Source organism: Canis lupus, chromosome 29 (genome assembly GCF_048164855.1).
Source record: "Canis lupus baileyi chromosome 29, mCanLup2.hap1, whole genome shotgun sequence".
NCBI lineage: Eukaryota > Metazoa > Chordata > Mammalia > Carnivora > Canidae > Canis > Canis lupus.
In genome coordinates this window covers 30,664,426-30,677,672 of record NC_132866.1, presented here as the reverse complement: position 1 = coordinate 30,677,672, position 13,247 = coordinate 30,664,426, and the positions used below count along the sequence as shown (strand labels likewise).

The 13,247-nt window shown below is 43.9% G+C and overlaps 1 long non-coding RNA gene across 1 annotated transcript; it reads right to left on the bottom strand.

The window, feature by feature from the left end:
- Window positions 1-10,780: 10,780 nt before the first annotated feature.
- LOC140620587 (uncharacterized) lies at window positions 10,781-13,162 on the bottom strand. Its single transcript, XR_012020333.1, has 2 exons — window positions 12,887-13,162; window positions 10,781-12,412 (listed from the first exon to the last, which is right to left on the bottom strand). It is a non-coding gene; the product is annotated as an uncharacterized lncRNA (long non-coding RNA).
- Between the last annotated feature and the right edge of the window lie 85 nt (window positions 13,163-13,247).

Below are 13,247 nucleotides of genomic sequence, written 5' to 3'. Positions count from 1 at the left end.
TCCAAAATAAAAATTGAATCACATGTTCCAATAGGTTATTTCAATTGATGAATTCATATTAAAAGTTTGATGAAAGTGTCAAAATAAAATTGCTTTATTTTATGTTTATTCTGCATTTTATGTTTAACAGATTCTTTTTTAAGATCTTATTTATTGGGATCCCTGGGTGGCGCAGCGGTTTGGCGCCTGCCTTTGGCCCAGGGCGTGATCCTGGAGACCCAGGATCGAATCCCACGTCAGGCTCCCGGTGCACGGAGCCTGCTTCTCCCTCTGCCTATGTCTCTGCCTCTCTCTCTCTCTCCCTGTGTGACTATCATAAATAAATAAAAGTTTAAAAAAAAAAAAAAAGATCTTATTTATTTATTCATGAAAGACACACAGAGAGAGGCAGAGGGAGAAGCAGGCTCCATTCAGGGAGCCCAATGTGGGACTTGATCCCCGGACTTCAGGATCATGCCCTAGGCCAAAGGCAGGCACTAAACCACTGAGCCACCCAGTCATCCCTGCACTTTAGGTTTAACAGATTATCTTTATTGAGCAAATACATGAAAAGAAACACAAAATTCAACAAACATGTATCAGTGAAATTATTCATTGAACCCGAGACAGCCTTGGAAAATCCAGTCTGCATATTTGGTCATATACAAAGCAAGGAATACAAGGCTCAAATTCTGCAAAGGATTTCTCCAAAGTATGAACAAGTTTTTGTCCTCACACCCCGATACCCAGCATCAGTTGACTGACTGATTGGACTAAAATGATGCTTTCACACAGAAGAAATGTCCAAAATTTTAAAGTATTACTGCTATAACCGGGTAGAATACCACACAGCTCTATTTCTGGTTTATCTGTTTGGATGACATTTTATACAAAGTCCTTCATGTTTGAAGGAATGCAGCACATAGTTAAGAGCCTGGGTTCTGGAGTCAGTAAGCCTGCTTTCAAATCCTAGTTCCATTACTTCTGTGTGACCAAAAATTTACTTAAGTTTCTGATTCCTTTTCCTCCTCTGTAAAATGAGGATAATAATAATTCTCAGAGCAGTATTATAAAAATTTAAATGAGATAATTTCTGAAAAGCTGCTTAGCACCATGTCTGGCACATACTAAGACTAGATATATGTTCAAGGTAATGTGATGAATGTTAAGAATGCTAAACTCCCTTCTCAGATAACACTTCTATCTCCATTGCTGTGTGATAAGGACCATACATTACACTTATAGTTACAGTTTAATCAGTTACCCTGGAGAGGAGAGTGTTTCTCCTCTAAACCAGCTACTCTGCTGTGACTTCTGATTAAAAACAAGTATTGTTGCCGAGTACTGTAAGTACTCCCCAGCCAACAAGCCTGACCTGTTTCTGCAAGGGTGTCATGGCTCCTCTGAAATCATCCTTATTCTATCTTAGTACTGATTGCCAGCCTGGTGATAAGCATGGCTGTACAGCAGGTATTCATGAAAAGTTCAGGAAGTCATCTTGTTTCCAACAGTCTAGCTGAACAAAAAGGTCACAGAAGAGTGGCCCCAGCCCTCCAGGAGTTACAGACTCAAGGAGATAAAATGAACACACACATAAGTCGCATACAACAGAAGGCAGGTTAGAGGACTAAATATTAAAGCAGAAAAAGACCCCGAGGAATTCAGAAGTATGGAGATAGGAAGAAGGCCAGGGCTCCAAAGGAAGGTATAAGACCCAGGGCATGGATTTGAGACTGCCACAAATGTCATCACACATCCCTCTATCTATCCCGCAACGAACTTCAAACATCTTTTTATATTGTTTAATTACACAAATAATACATGAAGACATCTCCCTTGTAAAAAAAAAAAAAGAAAGAAAGAAAGAAAGAAAGAAAGAAAGAAAGAAAAGAAAAAAGAAATAACAGATAAAATCTCCCTTGTCAACCATCCCTACATTATAGTCCATCCTCTAAGAAAACACCATTTTCAGTTTAATATGTGTCTTTCCAGATCTTTTCCTGTATAGTACATTAATTCAAAAAATATTTGTTGAATGCCTACTATGTGCTAGGCACTGTTATAGGCCTGGAAATATAGGTGTGAACAAAACAAAGTCCTTCTCTTGAGGCATTTCTTTCCTTTTTTTTTTCCAAGTTAGTCTTTTTCAGTAATCTATATACCCAACATGGGGCTTGAATTCATGATGGCAAGATCAAGAGTCATGCTCTACCAAATGAGCCAGCCAGGCACCCCTTAATTTTTAGATAAATTGTGATATATTTAACTTTACAGGTGCATCTCAGAGATCTATGGCAGTACATAGAGACCTGTCATTACCCTTTTGAACTGCTGTGTAGTATCCTACTTCATTTTTTTTTTAAGATTTTATTTATTTATTCATGAGAGACACAGAGTGAGAGAGACAGAGGGAGAAGCAGGCTCCATGCAGGGAGGCTGATGTGGGACTCGATCCTGGGTCTCCAGGATCACAACATGGGCCGAAGGCAGCACTAAACCACTGAGCCACCCGAGCTGCCCCAGTATCCTACTTCACAGATGCTCCCCAATTTATTTAAACCACCTCCTCCAGACATAAAATAGGTTTATGTCAGTCTGGATTGCAAGCACTGGAAACTTACTTGGGCTCACAGAATGGAAACTGGATTTGTTGGAAGGGTACTAGGTTGAAGAGCTGGCAGGAAAGAAGGGGGCTCGGGAGCCAGAAACCCAGCCAAGTTCACACCATTCAGTGCCATTTGACTCAGCCTAGTCACCCCTCTACTGTTTTCCCATCCGTCCTTGGGTCTCTGCATCACTTCTTGGAGAGAAAGAGTCATGGGTGAGAACATCTGATTGGCTGGACCACAGTCACCTGCCTCTACCTTTCTGCCAGAAAAAGAGCCTTTTTCCCACCAAAGTTCTTCCAGTGGGGAATTACCCACAAAAGGGGGAAAATTTTAAAAGACAAATGTGTGCTACAAATCATTCCCAATTTCTTGCTTCCTGGGACACCTGTTTATTGTGGGCTGGGGCAAAGCTTAACCATTCAGTCTCCTTCAGACACACCATAGACTAATACCTATATTATTCCATATGCAAAAAAGAAAAAGAAAAGAAAAAGAAAACTATCTTCAGCTTTGCTGCAGAATTCTCTTCAAGACTGGCCACAGGGTGAGTGGTGGAGGGAACTCAATGAGGTGGAGAGAAGAGGAACCAATTCTGTGCAGCCAAAAATGACCTAGGTGAGGGCTGGAACCCCAGGAGGAAAACTCTGGGGGTCGTTTGCCCCAGCCAGGATAACAAGCTGGGAAACAGATCACTGGCAAAAGGCTGGCAGAGAGAAAACACTGGAAGTACATGCAGTCACAGAGCATTTGTGATTGCGATTCACCATCTGTCAGGCACTGAACTCAGCGTTGAACACTGAGCCAGGAATCCTACCTCAGGCTGTGCCTCAAGAGAGGCAAGAAACAAACTCAGAGCAGCATTGTGAAAGTACCGCAAGCAGCCAGGCCCAGTGCAGGGGCTGGATCTGAGGGAAACTTGGGGTGGTCCTGAGTCTTGCAGGGTGAGTTGAAAGTTCTGAAAACTGACCAAATCATTTTGAATTGCTATCTTTCTGGCCCTCTAATCAAAAACACCCAGACCTCAGGTCAGGAGGCCCCAGTGTTGGTAAGTTTCAAAGCAGTAACATATATGTGATGTTCAGGAACGGGCAGGTACATTATGAACTCCCTGCTTTGGGTGTTATCTCCACAGTCATGTGAGCTGAGGCCCGGAGGGATCCTTTTTGCTGCCATTATAACCCATTCTCAGGGGGATTGTTTTGGTCTGGAGAGAAACTTTGCACCTAAAGTCTATACCTATCAGGAAGCAGAGTGAAGGTCAGAAAAGGCCCCAAGCCTTTCCCTACCTATTTGTTCTCTAGGCTGGAGGCTTCAGAGTCAGCTTCCAAGATTCCCCCATTCAAAATCAGAATGTAAAGGAAACTGTCCTTCAGCCTCCTGTCGGCCTGTACAATCATCCCCAATGATATGATCCATCTTCTTTCAAGGATGTAGGAAGACAGAACTGCCTTGCTTATTCATTCGTTCATTTATTCACAGTTCACTGTGAATTAAATCCAAGGGTACTTCTTTTGGAACATGTGAATGTAAAGGACCACTTCTAATTGTGAAATAAAAAGGCTTATTTGCCCAGTTAATACAACTTCACATAGCCATTTGGATTAGGAAACATGAAAACCTTCTGGCAGACTCAGTTGTGTCTCAGATTACCATCACTGCATTTCTAAATTTGTTTATAGATTTTTTTTATTAGTTTTGGCTTACCCCACTAGACTGTAAGCTCTGTGAGTTAAGGACTATATTTGGTTTTGTTTATCCAATTATTTGTTGAATGAATAAAGAAACAAAATGAATTAATTAAATCAAAGAAGTAATAAATGAAACAATGAGGTTACTCAGGCCTTGTGGAAAAATCACGTCCTGCCAATACTGGATGTAGGTTTTGTTTTGATGTACCCAGAATCTCTTAAAGGGTCCTCTGCTTCCCTATCTCAGTATGAGTTTTTGGATCTGGCTATAGAGGTAGGCAAACAACTCAGCCCTAGCCAATCAGAAGACTCTAACCTCCAGGCTCAAGGGTCTTCTAGTTGAGACCAGCCCAAGTAACTATTGAAATGAAGAATGTTATAAGAGCACCATTAAGGGAACTGAATGGGATAGGAGAGTGGAGGGTGGAGGAACCACCACCCACTTGGGAGAATAGAGACAGCTTCATGAAGGAGCTTCATGGCCTGAGCAAGACTTAGATGGCTGGAGATCTGGGAGAAGGCATTCTCTGTACAAAGAACAGGCCCAAACATGGGAGACAGGAACATATTAGGTGTGTTTGGAAGTTGACAAGGGCCCAATCTGACTGTAGCAATGAATTTCTGTGGGGGTGGAGGACAAGAGAAGGTTGGAAGAGTAGATCAGGGGCAGGTCTCTGAGAGTCCTAGATACTGTGCTAAGAAGCTGAGGGTTTTACTCAGGAGCCAATGTGGACATATTCAGAGTGGCAGCATTGGGCATTAGGAAGTTGATCTACCAGAAGAGTGGATTAAAGGATAGGAGGCTAGGGTCCAGACACAAGTTGCATGAGCCCTGTCAAGGAAACACAAAGGACATCAGCAAAAGGACCAGAAATAGGGCATGACTACTGACAGAGGCACCAAAGGCCTGGAGGAATAAAAACTGGCAGAGTCAAAAGACCAGGTTGCAGGACCTGGGTAACAGCATGTAGGTAGTGGTTTGAGAAGGGCTGGTTTTGGCATCATCCAAAACTGAGTTTGAATCTTGGTTTTGGAATGGGAAGTCTGTGTGATTGTGGGCAAGTTTTCTTATCTTTAGGCCTTGGTTTTCCTAGCCATAAAGAGGATAAACCCAAACTCAGAGGTTATTGGAAAACTAAAGGAAATAATATCTGTAAAGTACTTTTTTGGTGTAGTTAGTAGGTACAAAGTTTCTTTTGGGGGTGATCCAAATGTTCTTAAGTTACATTATGGTGATGGCTGCACAACTCCAGAAATATACTAAAAGCCACTGAGCTGTACAATTTAAATGGGTGGATTTTATGGTATGTAAATTATATCTCAATAAAACTGTTAAAAAGAATAATCAATAAAAAAAAAAAAAGAATAATCAGTATGTGGTAGCTACTATCATGTTCTGCTTTAGCTCCTGATCTGAGTACTTCTCATAGGCCTGCTTGGCTGGCACTGCTCCCAAAGCACCTTTGAAGACTTCCTTGTTGTTGTTATTTTAAAGATTTTATTTATTTATTCATGAGAGACACAAAGAGAGAAGAAGAGACATAGGCAGAGGGAGAGGCAGGCTCCCTGCAGGGAGCCCAATGTGGGACTCGATCCCAGGATCCCAGGATCCCATGATCATGTCCTGAGCCGAAGGAGACATTCAACCATTGAGCCACCCAGGCACCCCTCCTTGTTGTTGTTTTTTAGAGAGAGATTGAGAGAGAGAAAGAGAGAGCAGGTGGTAAGGGGGTAGAGAGAGAATCTTAAGCAGGCTCCACTGCTGGCGTGGAGCCTGAAGCAGGGCTTAATCACACATCCCCGAGATCATGACCTGAGCCAAAATCAAGAGCTTGATGCTTAACTGAGCCAGCCAGGGATCCGTGCAGGTTTTCTGATTATGCTAGCATTATTGTTAAAAAGTTTCCAGTTGGGATGCCTGGGTGGCTCAGTGATTGAGCGTCTGCCTTCAGCTCAGGTCATGATCCTGGAATCCCAGGATTGAGTCCCACATCTGGCTCTCTGCGGGGAGCCTGCTTCTCCCTCTGCCTGTGCCTCTGCCTCTCTCTGTGTCTCTCATGAATAAATAAATAAAATCTTTTTTTAAAAAAAGTTTCTGAGGGATCCCTGGGTGGCTCAGCGGTTTGGCGCCTACCTTCGGCCCAGGGTGTAATCCTGGAGTCCTGGGATCAAGTCCCACATCGGGCTCCCTACATGGAGCCTGCTTCTTGCTCTGCCTGTGTCTCTGCCTCTCTCTCTCTCTGTCACTCATGAATAAATAAATAAAATCTTTTTAAAAAAAGTTTCTGGTTGGCATCAACAAGGGAGAATATGATATGATCACTTTTTACCTATGATGAACACACAATAAGAGTTTATTGCCCCCTTGTCTTTTATTTCTTTGGTCTTTATTCCTGTTCCAATGGTAGATGTCGCTGGGTCTAGCATAACCCAACAGCTAGCACAGAGGCCCTCAGCCCTTCACTTTTTCCACTGATTCTCAGAACTCCCCAGAAGCTTCAATAAATTTCTCCATGGATTATACATTGTACGCAATTTCTTAAAATTCCTCTCTCTAGTTCCCTATGACTGCTGTAATAAATTTCCAGAAACCTGGTGCCTTAAAACAATAGAAATTGATTCTCTCACAGTTTTGGAGGCCAAAAGTTGAATATCAAGGTGTCAAGTAGTAGAGTTGGTTCCTTCTTGGGGACTCCGTGGGAGAGGCTGCTCCATGCTCTCTGTACGCTTCTGGCGATTGCTGCCAATCCTTAATGTTCCCAGGCTGGCGGCAGCATCTCTCCAAACTCTGCCTCTGTAGACACATTGGCATTCTCCCTGTGTTGTTTCTGTGTCCAAATTTCCCTCTTTTATAAGGATACTAGCCACTGCATTAAAGCCCATCCAATCCACTCTGACCTCACCTCAACTAAATTACATCTGCAGAGATCTTTTCAAATAAGGTCCCATTTCCAGGTTCCCATCAGACAGGAATTTGGAGGGAACCCCATCCCACTCAGTGTACTACTCAAGCCTCCACCTGGTCTGTGTCTCTCTCAACCTCATCCTGTCTTGAGTCCTTTCTACTTTTACAAATGGCAAAATATTTCACACTGCTACACCAATGTGAGCTCAAAGCTGTGTATCCAGTTTGACTACCAAGTTACAGACCCCACTGGTCCCAGCACCCTGTTTAACCAGGGGCCAGTTATCTTTCCTTTCCTATCAGCAGCCTCAAGACATTTTCAAGTTTCTTTTTTTCTTTTTTTCCATAGAGATGCAGAGGGAGAGAGAGAGAGAGAGAGAGAGAGAGAGAGAGAGAGAGGCAGAGACACAGGCAGAGGGAGAAGCAGGCTCCATGCAGGGAGCCCGATGCGGGACTCAATCCTGGGTCTCCAGGATCACGCCCTGGGCTGCAGGCGGCGCTAAACCGCTGCGCCACCAGGGCTGCCCACATTTTCAAGTTCTGATTTCTGTTTCCAGTTTCCTCAGGTGCTACTCTACTGTGAGGTGTTTAATATCTCATTAGCACCTTTGCATCACAGTGTGAATCCCCTAATCTCTTAAATTCTCTGTGCAAATCCCTTCTCCCCAACCAGCTCAGCTCCTAGAGCCTCTTGCTCTGGGCGCAGGGCAACGAGGAAGGGACTGGGAAAGAGGTCTGCCTTGATGCTGCAGAGGCCCATGGCTCAGCACTCAGGGATGCTGCTGGCCTCTGAAAACAGTGTCAAGCCCCAATCTTGCCACCTACTTTGAAATCCTCCATAGTGGGGGCAAGAACTTAATCAACCTGCAGCATCATCCTCTCTGCCCTGGAAAATGAGTCTACACAGTTCCCCTGCTGGGCGACAGGCAACGTGACAGGCAGCTGGGTGTCTCCCCGCTCCCTTCCTTCCCAGTGGTTAGCCCTAAGCCCCTCCAGGCATTGGGCAGAGCTAGTCATAAAATTAATCAGCTCTTATGGGTGGCTTATTTTTTGCTAGCATTTGATTCTAAAAATTTTCAGTCAACAGAATTGAAAGACTTTGACCATGAACTTTGACCTATTTACCCAGCACTTAGATTCTACCATTAATATTTCTTAGTGTTTAAATAATTGACATAGGGGCACCAGGGTGACTCAGTGGTGGAGCATCTGTCTTTGGTTTATTTTTTTTTAATTTTTATTTATTTATGATAGTCACAGAGAGAGAGAGAGAGAGGCAGAGACATAGGCAGAGGGAGAAGCGGGCTCCATGCACGGGGAGCCTGATGTGGGATTCGATCCCGGGGCTCCAGGATCGCGCCCTGGGCCAAAGGCAGGCGCCAAACCGCTGCGCCACCCAGGGATCCCCTGTCTTTGGTTTAGATCGTGATCCCGGGGTCCTGGGATGGAGTCCCACATCGGGCTCTCCACAGGGAGCTTTCTTCTCCCTCTGCCTATGTCTCTGCCTCTCTCTGTCTCTCATGAATAAATAAATAAAATCTAAAAAGAAAAAAAATGACATATATGCTTTTGAAGCGTACACTTGTAGCTTTTAATATATTTGCTGCATTATACATACATCATCACCAATTCCAAAATGTTTTCATCACGCCAGAAGAAACCCCTTACCCATTAGCACTTAGCCCTAATTCCCTCTTCCCATCCCCTGTCAACCATTAATCTACTGTCTCTACGGGTTTGTCTTTTCTGCAAATTTCATAGAAATAGAGTCATACCGTATGAGGCCTTTTGTGTTTCATTTCTTTCATTTAGCATTAGTCTTCTTCAAGTTTCACTCATGTTGTAGCATATAACAGTACTTCATTCCTTCTCAATGGTGAATAATAGTATATTATATGAACAGACAATATTTCATTCTTCCATTCAGTAGCTAATAAACATTTGGGTTGTTCTTTTTGGCTCTTCCAAATATTGCCATGAATGTTTCTGTGCAATTTTTTTGTGTGGACATATGTTTCCAATTCTCTCAGGTACATATCTAAGGAGTGGAATTGCTGGGTCATATGTAACGTTATTTCACTATTCATGCTTTCCCATATATCTATTGTCTTCTCTCTTAAGCATCCTTCTAACAGCACAGTACTCCATCTCAATTTGTGTACACTTGAGAATAAATTGCAAACATCAGTACACCTCACCTCTAAACTCACTAGTATGTCTATTGACTAGAATTCCAGTATTTATTTAGTTTTTTTCTTTTCAGGTAAAATATACATACAATGAATTCTAAAGTACGATTCAATGAGTTTTTTTAAAAGCATTTTATTTATTTATCCATGGGAGACAGAGAGAGAGAGAGACAGAGACACAGGCAGAGGGAGAAGCAGGCTCCATGCAGAGAGCCTGATGTGGGACTCGATCCCAGGTCTCCAGGATCAGGCCCTGGGCTGAAGGCGGTGCTAAACCGCTGAGCCACCCAGGCTATCCCGATTCAATGGGTTTTAACACAGGCACATGCCTGTGAAACCCAACCACCAGGCCTCTTTCAGATCAGTCCTTGCCCCCACCCCACCCTCTCCAAAGGCAATCTATCTTCTGATTTTTTCACCAAAAATTAATTTTGCCTTCGTATAAGCAGAATCATACAGTATGTTCTCCTTCTTTTCACTCAGCATACTGGTTTTAGTTTTTTTTTAAGATTTTATTTATTTATCCATGAGAGACAGACAGAGAGAGAGAGAGGCAGAGACATAGGCAGAGGGAGAAACAGGCTCCTGGCAGGGAGCCTGATGTGGTACTTGATTCTGGGTCTCCAGGATCAGGCCCTGGGCTGAAGGCGGCGCTAAATCGCTGAGCCACCCGGGCTGCCCCAGCATACTGTTTTTGAGATTCATTCATGTTACCACATGTAGCAATACTCCAGTCTTTTTGGTTGCTGAAGAGTTTTCCGCCACCATGATCATGTGGGTGTACCGTCGTTTATCCATTCACCTGCTGATAAACACCGGAGCTGCTGTTTTTACGCTGTTTCCAGCTTTTATGAATAAAGCTGCTATGCTCATCATTGGCCATAGGCCGGGATGTGAACTTATGCTTTTATTTCTCTTAGGTAAATGCCTAGGATTGAAATTCTATTAGAGGGTAAGTATACGTTCAGCTTTGTAAGAAACTGCCAGGCCTCTTCCCAAAGTGGCTGTACTATTTTTCATATCTAAAATGATGATGAGGCTTACAACATTTGAACCAAAAAATAAAAGCACAGATTGTAAGCTGCTACTAATTATTTCTACAACTATCTTATTTATTTTTTTTTTATAAAGGAAAGTAGATTGCTTTTATTTTTTTTTAATTTTTATTTATTTATGATAGTCACAGAGAGAGAGAGAGAGAGGCAGACACACAGGCAGAGGGAGAAGCAGGCTCCATGCACTGGGAGCCCGATGTGGGATTCGATCCCGGGTCTCCAGGATCGCGCCCTAGGCCGAAGGCAGGCGCCAAACCGCTGCGCCACCTAGGGATCCCTCTACAACTATCTTAAATGTTTAAATAATTAGGCTAAATAAATAAATAGGCTCAGAATACTGTAGCTAATAAATGTCTTGACCATACTTTCAAATGAATAATGATTTAAAATGAGGGGATGGCTCTTTCACAATGAAAAAAAAATTATCAGAGAACCAGGAATAGAAGGGAATGTTATCAATCTGATGAAGCCATCTTTTTAGGAAAACCTACAGCCAACATTATACTTGATGATAAAAGACTGAATGCTTTCCCCTGTGATCAGGAACAAGACATGGATATCTGCCCTCACCATTTCTACTCCTTGTTGTTCTAGGGGTTCTAGCTCTGCAACTAGGAAGGAAAGATAAAAGGCATCCAGACTAGAAAGAAAGAAGTAAAACTATCTTTATGTGTAGATATTATGATCATATACATAGAGAGAGAAAATCCTACAGCATCTACTAAAAAGAGGCAATGAATTTTATGACACTCTGTAGAAGTCCAGATTTCCAAGATTTAAAAATTCACTGGCTTTCTTCAAACTGCCTCTTCCTTTATTTCTACATTCTTCTCCTCACTTGGCAAGAATACCCCAATTCTTTTTATTTTTTAATTTTTTTTTAAAGATTTTACTTACTTATTCATGAGAGACACAGAGAGAGGCAGAGAGAGAGGCAGAGACAGGAGAAGCAGGCTCCAAGCAAGGAGCGGGATATGGATCACGCCCTGAGCCGAAGGCAGACAGGCTCAACCGCTCAACCACCCAGGGGTCCCTATTCCAACTCTTTTTAAACCACTACCCATCTATTGCCTCCATCCCATCTCTCCCTAAAGGTTTGCTCCTGTAATTACCCATCTTGAAACTGCCCACCAAGACCCCTGTTTCTCTTTATCTGGACCCCAGGCTCCAGTCTCTTCCTCTGCACTCCCTTTATCAATTTGACTCCTCTCTTGCTGGGTGTTCTAAAGTAGCTCAGAGGCGGCTACTCAGAGGTTTAGTGCCGCCTTCGGCCCAAGGTGTGATCCTGGAGACCCTGAATCGAGTCCCACGTCAGGCTCCCTGCATGGAAGCCTGCCTCTCCCTCTGCCTGGGTCTCTGCCTCTCTCTCCATGTGTCTCTCATGAATAAATAAATAAAATCTTAAAAAAATATATTCAAAAATAAATAAATAAATAAATAAATAAATAAATAAAGTAGCTCCCTACAGCCTGGTTTCTGTATTTGTGTGTATACGCATCCCATCATGGCTAGTTTTAAAAACAGCTTTATGGACATATAATTTTATATATGAAATTCATTCATTTTAAGAGAACATTCAATAATTTTCAGTAAATTTACTAAGTTATTCAATCATCACCATAATCCGGTTTTGAATATTTTTCTTAGCCTGCTAATATATCTCCCCTGGTTGGCTCTTAAAGACTGGGCCACCAAAAGTCCATCTACAAGTGTAGAGTTTGAAAGTGAGGTCTGATTGGAGATTTTTAAAGAAGGTTTTATTTATTCATTCATGAGACACACAGAGACATAGGCAGAGGGAGAAGCAAGCAGGCTCCCTGAAGGGAGCAAGATGTGGGACTCCATCTGGGAACTCCGGGATCACACCCTGAGCTGAAGGGAGACGCTCACCACCGAGCCACTCAGGCGTCACTGATTTGGGATTTCTGAATAAGTCTAATACCTCCAGGCAACAAGAGAGTAAGGGATCATTTTTCCATCTCTCTTCCTTTAAAAAAAAAAAAAAAAAGAAGTCTTGGTTAATCATTAAGCCAACCATGATATCTTGAAGAGTTAAACGGATCCATATCTCCATTACCATCCAAACAACTCGTTTTCCTCTCCTGCTTCCCCTTCAGAGAAGACACTCCCCAGCTGCTGAGGCATTCTTAAAAGAACTTTCTAGCTCAGCTCACACCCCGCCCAAGACCAACGACCTCCTCCTCTCCAGGAAGGCCAGCCCTAGTCCAGGCCCGCATATACCCATGCTCCGGGTCAAGAAGCATTCATCGGGCCTTTCCCTGCCAATTCTAACGCTGCCACCGCTTCCCCACGCCCCGACCCCATCCAACTACGAGGTCCCGGTCTTCCTTTCCGTCCCTGTCAGCCTTGTTTCCCTAATCTCCGGACCGATCCCGAGCCTCAGATCTCCGCCCGCGCCTCGCTCGCCGGGGCAGCCCTTCCCAGACGCTGGCACCCGGACCTCCAAAGTGCAAATGCCAAAACCAGACGAGTTGACGCGCCTAGAGGAGGAGAGTGTGTGGGTGTAAGTGTCTGTGCTGGTGTGTGGAAGAAACCAACCGCGTCCACGCGGGTGTTCATTTTCGGGAAATGCCAACCACGCCCGGCTGACAGAGCGACGATCCGCACCCCCGCGCCCCCCTGCACGCAGCACTCGGGGTGGGGCAGCTCGGAAGCTGCTGGGCTTCACCCTGCGCCCCGGCCGGGAGGGCGCCCCGCCCCCAGCCGTACCCCGCCCCCCCGGCCCGGCGCGGTGGTAGGGCCCGGCCGCGACGTCACCCATTGTTTACAAATCAACCCGAGCCGGTAGGATTCCGGCTCCC